The sequence below is a fragment of the Notothenia coriiceps genome, unplaced genomic scaffold, assembly GCF_000735185.1.
Source record: "Notothenia coriiceps isolate Sejong01 unplaced genomic scaffold, NC01 NC01_scaffold00000339, whole genome shotgun sequence".
Lineage (NCBI taxonomy): Eukaryota > Metazoa > Chordata > Actinopteri > Perciformes > Nototheniidae > Notothenia > Notothenia coriiceps.
The window spans coordinates 946,292-957,761 of NW_011333040.1; positions in this window are offsets into that span (position 1 = coordinate 946,292).

Sequence of the window (11,470 nt, forward strand, 5' to 3'; positions counted from 1 at the left end):
AGACGGATTGTTTCAGCCGACCCGTCCTAATCTGGCGACTGTACGTCATGTGAAGAGATGCGGCAAAGATGCCGAATGTGAGAAAACATTACCCAAGTACAGAGCCGACATAGAAACACTGCAGCAGGAGTTTAAGAAGCGCTTTCCAAGATTTCCACACCATGCAGCCCACGCATCGAGGTTATTCACTACCCCTCTCGGACTTGCAAATCATCGAGCCAGCCCCATGAGTTGCAGCTTTGAAATGTCGACTACAGTCAGACCCCTTCTAGCAACACGCGCCAGGAGACAGGGGAATTTCCTTTAGGAGACTGCCTACCCGAGTCCCCGCCTTTCCACTCCTCAGGATTTTGCGCTCTCAATGGCCCAGCATGTTTGGAAGCACCTTACATCTGGCGAGAGAACTTCCTCTATGACTGAAGCAACAGATCAAGTCAAGGGAGAGAAGACTGACAGATGAGACACACTCGTTCCATCTCTATGCAAATCGGATGTACAAATGTTGATATTGACATCAGCTCTATTGTGCAGCAGCCGGAGACGGCCACAAGTTCTCATTAAGATGTATAGCTTACTGATCAGCTGTGGGTGAAGTTCAGAAAAATGCATATGTTCTTGGTTTTATGTATGGAATGTGAAGGGAAGCATAGAAACACCAAATACAAAGATGAATATTCGTTGGTTAACTCAGTGGTTGTGGTCGTTTGGTACAATAAACATTTATTGCCTATATATATTTAGTTATTTCATTCAATCCTAGTAGGCTAAAGTTGGCTATTTAAATGTTGTGGATATTAGTATAGCTCGCCGATGGAAGTGAATGGTCACGAGTGGCCCTCTGGATAGTGCGGACATTTTTTTTTGCCCTCACTATCCTCAAAGTTGCCCATCCCTGAATACCATATGATCAGCTTTGTCACATGACTGGCAATGACAAAAACTGGTCCATAGAATACCTTATGGTACTAATTACATAAAGACAATAAAGATCCAATGACAACTCAAAGTACATTGACCTTTCGCAAGCCACGCCCCCCCTTGGTTACTGTTGCTAGTCCGACAAGGCTGAGAGCCAGATGCGTTAAACAAGAGCCATAATGGAGGGTCTCCGTAACGTCGGAGTCGCCTTAACAGACTCATTTTGGATCAATAGCGCAGCAATATCCTCCAGGTCCACAAAAGGGGTTACAATACGCTATGGAGGGTTATATCCACAGTATAAACATTAGACAAAGAGGGAGGCACAAACATCAATAGAGGCATTGCATACAGGTCGCAGTGGGCAAGAGTGAAAAACCACATGAGCTGTATGTCAATTCGACGAATTATTAATTATTATTTTGGAATAACACAATACAATCACAAGAGGCATTAATGTTGCTAGCTTTGTCTAAAGTTAACTACCGTTTCCTTGGTGGCTTTCTGCAATCCACCCTTGTGTTCCTTTGTGGGGGTCGGGGTGCCCACTTGTGGCAGCAGGATTAGGGAAGTCGGCAGTAGGCTTTCCATTAAACAAAATGCTACAGAAGATTAACGCAAAGATATAAATGAATGATTGCTGTTGGCTTTTCTTTGTTTGTACTTTGACCACAGGTAGACCTAAGTAACGGAGCTCAGCTGTTCTCGACATTATTATATGCATCAAGTGATATACATGGCTCCCAAAAGAACGACCTAGAAGCCACACAGCTTAAGCTGTAATCGTGTGACTTTAGCTAACGTTAGTTAGTGAAATTAGTTAATTGAATTAGTTAATTTGTGAATGTAATCTTTGCTAGCTAGCTAGCTACGTTAGCACGTATTTACCTTGGAGCAAACGTATTTGTGTTTGTTGATATTCGCCATATTCAGCTGGGCATGGGGCCTGCCGCATTTCTTTATCCACTGGCGGCATCTCTCCTCTCGGGTTTTGGGTTTAGGAAACGGGTAAAATATCACCCCCCCCTCTAAGCTTATGGGATATCTGCTATCCGATTTGCAAAGACCATAAGCACAACGCTTCACCATTTTCGCAATGAATTTGAACGCTAAGCTTGTCGGACTTCCACAGGGAGCCGCGCACGTGATCGAATATGATTGGACAACGGGCATTTAGGGGCGTGGCTTTGCGAAAGGTCAATTCTTTACTTATCTCCAATAAAGCCGATTTTTGGATTTTAGAGCGCTGATGTTTCAAACACATCTTAGATCCGGGAACACAGAAGATCTTTACAATCACCACAGTTGCTACGTGTGCACCCAATTTGAGTGTCACCAATTCAGTATCCGACCAAATGTGAAATATGTTCACAATCTCTTCATGATTTCACAGAAAAAGGTGACCGTAGACCTTTTCATGTTACTCTATTTATTAGAAATGTTCTCATAATTAGCATATGAAGTATTGGATAAAGGCCAAAACATATCTGTGAGGTCAGTCACCTTGACCTGCAAACACCAAATTCGAATCAGTTCATTTATGACCCAAATGGATGCAAAATCTAAAGAAATTCCCTCAAGGTTTTTTTATTTTAATTTTATTTTTAAATATCACATTATAGACCATTTGACAGACAGTAGGACGCGGACATAGGGGCATAATCAACAGAAAAATTTCTTGTGCAATAACAAAAAGAAATGGCTCGAAAGGTCAAAATTGAACATGACTCCAAACAATAAACCAGAACATGAATGAATTTAGAAATCCTCTGCTAATGTTAATGCTAAGGCAATATTTAAGCCCTCACCATTCACCCTTAATTCCAGTCCGTCCCGTCCCTGTCATTTGTTCCCTCTTTTTAGACCGTCATCACTTGTCCCTGCAAGGCCTCACTGGTCGCCAAACTCACCGAATGACGATTTAATTGTGAAGGGTTATCTTTCTAAATTTGCCACTCCCCAAACCCTAGGGGAGCTTTTAGTCCTTCAGGAATCTGATAGCTAAATAAAAACATTAACCAGTTCGAAATGCAATAAAATACAATACACACGCTGCTTTGTGTTGCTGCTTGCTGTGCCGTTTAGAGTGGTGGATTCAATTCAGACAAAGTAGCTAAAAATGCACAGGTGAGTGAGAAAGAGACGCAAGGTAAATAGGCTGCCATTGCTTATTGTATGTAAACATATTTATATGTGCGAGTGTGCTTTTATTAACTGTGAATGTGTGTCATTTTGAATTGGCACAATTGTTTTCATTTGGATTCCTGCTTCCTCAGCATTATTGCAGTTTACTTTCTAACAATGCAACCTGCATGCCCTTTTTATGTTTCATTCTTTCCTTATTTCCTTTTCCCTTCAGTCTTTGCTTATGTACTTGCATTCACTTCTCTTGCCAACCCCAGAAGACCTTGTCTCCCCTCCCACACCCTTTCCTCCCTCATTGTCCTCTCCAACACAGTCGTGGTCCTCTAGTCTAGAGAATTATCTTGGTTCAGTAGGAAGCTCGGACCGAAAGCTGACGACAACAGCTTAAAAATATGACATTTCTTAACATTGTATATTTTCTAGGACAAAAAAATAATGTTTTTACCTATCCTATAATTTCCTACCGTTTGCTATGAACAACACACCAGAGGGAAGCATGACTTGGAAGCCCTGGAGCATTTAAAAAGCTGAACACACCGACAAAAGTTAATCCACCCCAATGACTACGACAAAGAAAGCGACAAGACCTAATTAGGAAATCTCAGTATTCCTCGTTGATGCTCGGTTAGGGTTGATCAGTCTGGATGAGGACAATCAATAAAGCCCATTTTAAAGCTCTCCCCACAGAAAGAATATATTGTAGAGAGAAGATAAAAAAGCTCTTTGAATCTCCTTTTTTCCCCCATAGATCCCCTTTGTTTGATGAAAACAAAAGTTGATGATCTTAATTGCTTTTCTAAATAGAATCAGGCCATGCTCTACTGATTTTCTTTTGGAATATAAATCCCTACACATTGAAAGAAAACAACATCAAAACCATTAATATCTGGTACAATCTGATGCCTCAAATTGATATTGGTGACAATATCTGAACCCAGTGGCAGACTGGCCATCGGGACGTTCGGGACGAATCCCGATGGGCCGGTACCGAAGTGGGCCGGTCGGACGATGTGGGCCGGTCGGATAAGTCACTAGCCCCCCCCAGTTGACAATTTACTATGGTACCGAAGTGGGCCGGTCGAGATGCCCGGGCTGATTTTTAGTCCCAGTCCGCCCCTGCCTGAACCTGCCACACAACCGATATCTCTCTCCCTCTCAACGACATTTTCCCTCACACACCCTCATAATGCTAAAGGACATTTCTGAGACAACGAATAGGTGAAGATGAGTGATGAATACTGGTGAGGACAGACGCGTTGGGTTCCAGAGAGTTGAGGCAGCCGTGAAAAATAAAAGCAGTTCTCCTACAGCAGCATCTGACTCTCCGGTCACCAGGATGAAGGAGAATTCAATATTAAACATTCTCATAAAGGAAGCCCCCCCACAAAGTTACACATGCACTGTACTATTCTAGAGAGGCAGGTGGTCACTTTCTTTTGTCTGTATGTAACCTGGATGTGTGGATGACTCTGGACTACTTTCACAGATTCCTGTGGAATCATTTGCTAAGGATGCTCATTTCAAACTTAAAGGATTTTTAGAATAAACTACAGAATGAATGCGGTAAACATTCTATGACTTTTTTGTTGACACGAATAAACTGTAATGTATATAAATTGGGTTCTCTCAGGTTCACTCATTGTGATCTAGGTCTCTCTTTTGATAAGTATTTGTCATTCTGCACACCTGCAGACCACAACATTTATTTTAAAACTGCTGACAGTTGTCTTTCGGGAGAGAACACATTTGATCTAACTGTAGCGGTCAGTTCACTGAAATAACAGTGATTTTCTAACTTACCCCTGGGTATTTTACCATGCACATGCATTCAGTTTTGCCCACATTTGAGATACAGTATCCTCTGCAGATAAAATATAGATCTTGCTGAAATGTATTTTGAACGCTTGATGACTAGAAAATTGCCCGCAACTATTTTTACAGGACTGCACATTGCTGTAGTTCAGCTGTTGTTTTTGGAAATGTATTTTGTTTTGAAGGTTAAATGGACATCTCTACAGAGGTTTCTTGGATTATCCCGGATAGAAACAGAAGGACACTGTTTAAAAAGGAGACTGCAGAATAACTTTGTACTGTAATTTCTCAATATTAAGAGCACCGCAAACAACGTTACGTTTAGCTCAATTTGTGTTGTATGGTGGCAGAAATCACTGCTGCAGATATTGTAATTCAGAATCTCAGTGAATCAAACTATCTGCATAGTAAAATGGTACAAGTTCTTTGTGACTCAGGCGAACAGAGCCTCTAAATGTCTTGTATGTAAATGTGTTGTTTCTCTTCAAAATTAACATATTACTAATTGTGCTATTGTTATGGTTTACCACCTAAAATAAAAATAAAAAATGTCTTCTCTACATACATGTTTTAGGTGGCTATTATTGAACCATACAGGAGCCTACCACTGCAATCACTTCAGTAACAATTTAATGGAAGTAGAGTGGGAACATGGCGGTTGGTAATCAAGGCATGCTCGGCCCCCCAGGAGTACTGGACGTGTCCCTGGCTTTCTCACTCAAGAATTAAACCAATCTGTTGATAAAATACTAGTATAATTAGAAACACATTTGCCATATACTCCAGGAAGAAAAGTCAAACATATGATTAAAGACGCGCTTTAAATGTGAGCATGTTATACTTCAGAAACTACTGTCTAGTGTTAGTTCATAAATAAAAAGACCTAATAATTAATTTTGGAGTGACAACAGGTTCAGAATCTTACATTCAGATAATAGACTGTGCTATTAAGAGATGGTGATGGAAAGGCATCTTGTACGAAACAAAGGTATAACATTAAATGATAGTATGGGTGGAGGTGAGTTGTTAATTAGAGCACAGCTGTACATTGAGCTGAGTACCAGCTAAACGTAAAGTTCCAATGAGTCACTTATGCATGGGACAATTCAAGTGCAGAGGACAGGGCTAAGCAGAGATGTGTCTCTCGATGGGCGCTGGACTGCAGCACTGTCCTACTCCATTGGCTATTCTGTCACCATCTATCAATCCCTCACTTTCATCCCCCCCTCCTTCACTCTGTCAGAGTCACTGCTCATCTTCTGCTCAACCGTAACAACATCTTATAGTCTCCATCTCTCCCCAAGCTTGCCTTTTCCTGTCCGTTTCCATTGTTTTTTCACTATGTTTGGTCATCTATGTCTTTCCCTTTCCTCTTCTTGTTCTCATCTACATTGACTTGTGTCTCTTCCTTTTTATATTAACCACAGATCCTGGCTCGTCCAATTATATATCTATCCTGTACTCGTTTCAAACTGTTTTTCTTTTTGCTACGCTTTGGCAGATAATTATGTCTCCTGTGTCCTGACGTAAAATGTCAGCACAACAAATACACGTCTACTGTGGGCCATGTATTTATTGTGTTGTCATTTTAAGTGTGGGTCCAAGATGACGATTACTCTGTACCCAATGACAAATAAATAAGTATGACTAATCATTAAATAATATTTCTATAAAATACGTAGGATGGTCTTTTATGGCCTTAGAGGCTTTTTTGTTACAATGACTTTCCACCCCTGATTAATGAATCATTATTTTCTCAGCTATGAAGCAGGCATTTGTACCCCAAACTATTTTGGGTCAATTCATTTGAATTACATTTTTACACCTTTAATAATGGCAAACATTCTTCAGCCCTGAATCAAAATGTAAAGGCAGGCTATTGCAAAGCCTTAAAATGACTGTTAGGAACATCCACAATGGGCAAAGCGTGGGGTGGCTGAGATCCAGGTCTATTTAATGAGTTGTGGTCCTATAGCTTATCTGACAGTAATGTGTGATTAAGGCAGTGTAAAGTGAAGAGTAATATCTGGATCGGCGGTGCTCTCTCCTGAGAGTCTGTCTGCCCACATGGCTGTATCTCCAGGCTTATAGCACTCGATATTATTGATTACATGGCAATTGTGTCTGACTTGCCTTAACCTCAAAAGGCACCCTTCTCAGAGAGAGTGGTGGGCCTCTGCCGGCGGCCAAATGTGGATTATCACAGCAAATCAATGGCAGATTTCTGCACACCCTCTGTCCTCATGAAAAAGCCATCACTCATTAGCACAGTGATCACAAGGACTGTATGAGTGATCACAGACACATTAGCAGACATTTGGCTTTGTCAGGGAGGAGGGAGGGGCAGCGGTGCTCTGATGAGCTGAGTAATGTCTTTCTTCCCGCCCTCCTGATCTCTTCATCTCCAACATGACATGACTCTCGGAAAGCCTTAGTCAGCAAACCTCACTCACATGACAAGAATGCAATACAAATCCAACTGACACGGCACATTGATGCTGAGTAAACTGTTCACTCTGCTCGGGTCATTTATGAAATTGTTGGAGCAAATGTTCCACTTTCTAAAGCAAATGAGTGGCAGAGGAGTTTCAAAAATAAGTTTGAGACAAAAGGCATTCAGTGATATCGACTGGACATTGATGCATAAATCCAGCAAGTCTTAGGCACATTTAATTGGACCACCATTTTTAGACAGAAGGCAACACGGCACCTGGCAGAGCATTTTGTGTAAGCACGCATTGAAAGCACCAGAGGAGAGTAACTTTCACATCAGTGACCACACCTCAATTTTCCAAGAACCGTATGAGTTAAGCCTCTGTCTTCACACTCATTATGGATTCTACCTCAAATCCCCTGGTAGAGTGGCCTGGTATAGACCTCTTTCCCTCACCCTTCTATACAAAATTAAGAAAAAAGTGCCCCAGAATGCATTTGGACTGCTCTGTACACTCAGCATCACACAAGATTCCTCATCTGCTGCTCTTGTTTAGGTTTCTTGCATTATTCCCTGTAAAGGTTTTGTTGGGGGGAATTGTATTTACTCTAATAGTGAGTTTAAGGATATAAGGTGTTGTATGCTGTACGGATTGTAAATCCCCTTGAGGCAAATATGTGACTTGTGATATTGAGCTATATAAATAAAATCAACTTGACTGGGGCCTCCTTCTGAATAAAAGATCACTACCTCCCTGCCTGGCAAACAGAAGATAGGGGACTAAAGGAAACATGCCAAGCCAAACTGTTGTTCCTCCAGAGACACTCGCTGCCTGCAACTTCTTTGATCCTTTATGGGCTGACAGTAAAACTAAACACTGTGGGAGAGAGAGCATCTTAAACAGGACCTAGGGAGATGGTAATTATCAGGAACAGGACGGGAGCGCTGCGAGGCGCCGCATTACAGCACCCTGTCACAAAACGCTTGAGCAGGCGCTACTCATACACACCCTGCCCTGTGTTGACCAACAGTTGTGTGTGTGTGTGTGTGTGTGTGTGTGTGTGTGTGTGTGTGTGTGTGTGTGTGTGTGTGTGTGTGTGTGTGTGACATGGGGCCTGAGGGAGGACTGTTGTTTGATTAGTGTTCACTTGGACTAAACAGTGGGGGAGAAACCTCCTCCTGCGCCGCATGCTGAAACACAGCTGGGTCAGAGAGTCCAGTCATTTGTCAAGTGGAGGCTCAGGAGCCGTCTCTGCAATATAAAAACTGATAAGGGCAGGATAGCCGTTAGGAATGATGGACGGGGCGGCAAAATTATCCAAATAGGGCCTACATCCAAGGCACAAATATGAAATGACAATAAAGAAAACTGTGGTTTCCAAGACTGAATGCAAGGCACCCTCACACAGGTTCTTGCCTTACGAGTTGAAGATGGCTCAGGCCCATCCTGGAGTAAGAACATGGTTAAACCATACACCAAATCTGTCTACAATGCCCTGCTTCTCCCCTTGACTTGCTACTCCCTCCCCTTGAATAAACCTGCTATTGCTCACAAACAACATTTGCTGTCCTGGCTCCTAAAAAACAAATAACTTCTCAATCTCTTAAGGTTGCTAAATGCAGTACTTCAAGAAGTGTTGCATTCTTGATGAAGTTGTTCTATGATTCTTGAAATGTTTGGGTTGCATCCACATGGTTGAATGTAAGACGCTTTGACTAAAACTAATGTAATGTAACTGATCTTATCCTGACCAGTGACTATGAGTGTAAAGTGTTCTGTATGTTTTCATGCAAGTGGAGCCATCACTGATCGCTGTGTACCTCCATCCTGCTTTTTGTACGGCTAAATTAGAAAATGATGATGGAGCAAGTTAGCTGCTTTTATGGATCAATAACAAGATGATTTGCTTGAATATTAAACTGGGATGGGAATTGTTCTGACAAAATGTTATAAATTGTCGAAAGAACAGAGAGAACAGATTACAGCTATATTCATTATGTGAATATTACTAAATGTAAAATATTGCAAAGAAACCACTCAAATTAAAAAACAGGACAGCCAAATGTCTCATGAGATGTGAAGAAAAATGCTAAAAGGTGTTAGAGAATGCATGCAACCATGTCTGCTGCTGCTGCCACCTCCTTTTTGGGACGCAGACTGACATAACAATCTTAGCTCTCTCTTTAAGGCTTTTAGTGTTTTTGTGGACAAATTGTAGTGAGAACATAATGATACATCTGTCCACTGATAAAAAACACCACAGCTCAATATGCTGTCATGCCCCTCTTGTCCTCTGCTCTATTTGTATTTTACTGAATCACACTCTTTAAGCATCACCTCTGTTTCACTAATGTAGATAGCCTATAACCGTTTTTACGAGGCAATGAGATGGAGTGTTAATGAGTTTCCCTTGCTTAATACTGTAATCACGGCATTAACACACTATTCATCTCAATGCATATCCACGTCAACTCTCCACAATCCTGTGATTTTGTCTTTCTTCTTCACTCAAACATTATGCCAATGAACACATCCAAAACCTTCATAATGTGAACCGATTGCTTCTCCCAGAACATTTTTATGCCCATATTAAATTGCGCGTTTCTTAGCCTGGCTTACTTTTCACTTGGACATTATTTGCGGCAATGAACATGCCAAGGCTGTCCCAGCAGAGGCCTGTGTGTATATCAGACAACATAAACACAGGCAAAGTCAGAGGGCAGCCGATAGCCTGTAGAGACTCATTCATCTCCTTTTGTCTCTCTCCATGTAAGAGCGTAGTCATTCTACCCCGCCAACAGCTGACTCTTTCTATCCCAGCTGACGGATCAAAACACACAATTTAGTAGCTGCCCTGCAGCACCGATGACCTTTGCATCTCTACAGTTGACCTCTCTACTCATTCAGCCCTGCCTACTTCTTCATTTAGCCTTATTGTCTCTCCTCCCGTCGCCTCTCTCTCTGTGTATATCAGCCCCACTACAGGGCAGAAATCCATGCCTAAATACCAACAACAAGGATTTGTCACACTACAAAGCTGCCATTAAATTGCTGTTTTGTTTGTTTTACATGGCATAGTTCATTTGAAGGGGAAAATATGGCTCCAAATGGTAAATGCTACTGGCTTTGATATGATACCAAACGTTTAAAGGTGTGGAATAAAAGGGCCTTTTCATTTCTTCAGCAGAAAATGTGAATCGTCTAATTCCTTCATAATGGTTCTACATTCAATACAGGGACATGGGGATTAGTAGCAATAGACTAAACTACAACAAGATTATGGTGGATGGTTGGGTTTACATTAAGCCATTATCTCCTCTAAAAAGGTATTGTCAATATTTGGGTCTACTGTGATTCTTTTGGCCTACTGTGACACATTTATGAAACATGATTTCACATCCATAAGGGCAGCAGCATGCAGGGATAGACCGTTCCCCTGTTATACAACTGGCTGTGCAAAATCATCTTCTCACCACCCCTCCATCCTCCTCTCCAACCAGTTTTCTTCAGTTCCGCCTGACTGCCTTGGGTGATTTAGTGACCATACAAGCTGGACCGGGAGAGAGGTGGATGTAGACATGAGAAAAGTCGAAAGAATGTGATGATCATCCTCTCAAGTATCAGGAATGCTGTGTGGCTAAATTAAGGAGCTTGGAAAAGGCAGAAAACTGACATTTAAGGTCTGTGAATTTTGTGTCAAAATCTTTCTTACAGAGACGCACGCCTGTGCTCAAACCAAAACAGTGCCTTATTCTGTCAGTTACTTCACTGCAACCCTCTGAGCTCTTGTGCCAAAACACTCATTATTATGTAAACACACACTTAAATTACTTAAACAACACATTAATGAGACATCGCCTAATAGTAATTCCAGGGCAGGTAGGCTATCCAGATGCTTCCACATCTGGTAATCCATGCCAAACCATTCCCAATGGATCCACTCACAATTTTCCTAGATTGGCTAAAATACAATATTTATATTTTATCCATAGGAAAAAAAGAAATATGCTTCCACTTTTCCATAATACATTCTATTCATTTGCTCTTAAATACATTTAGTATTATTTAATATTTACAATATTTATTTGTTATATAAGTTTTTTCTCACATCTTGTTTTGGTCCCTCACCAGATAGCCCAGTATAGATACTGAATCTGCAA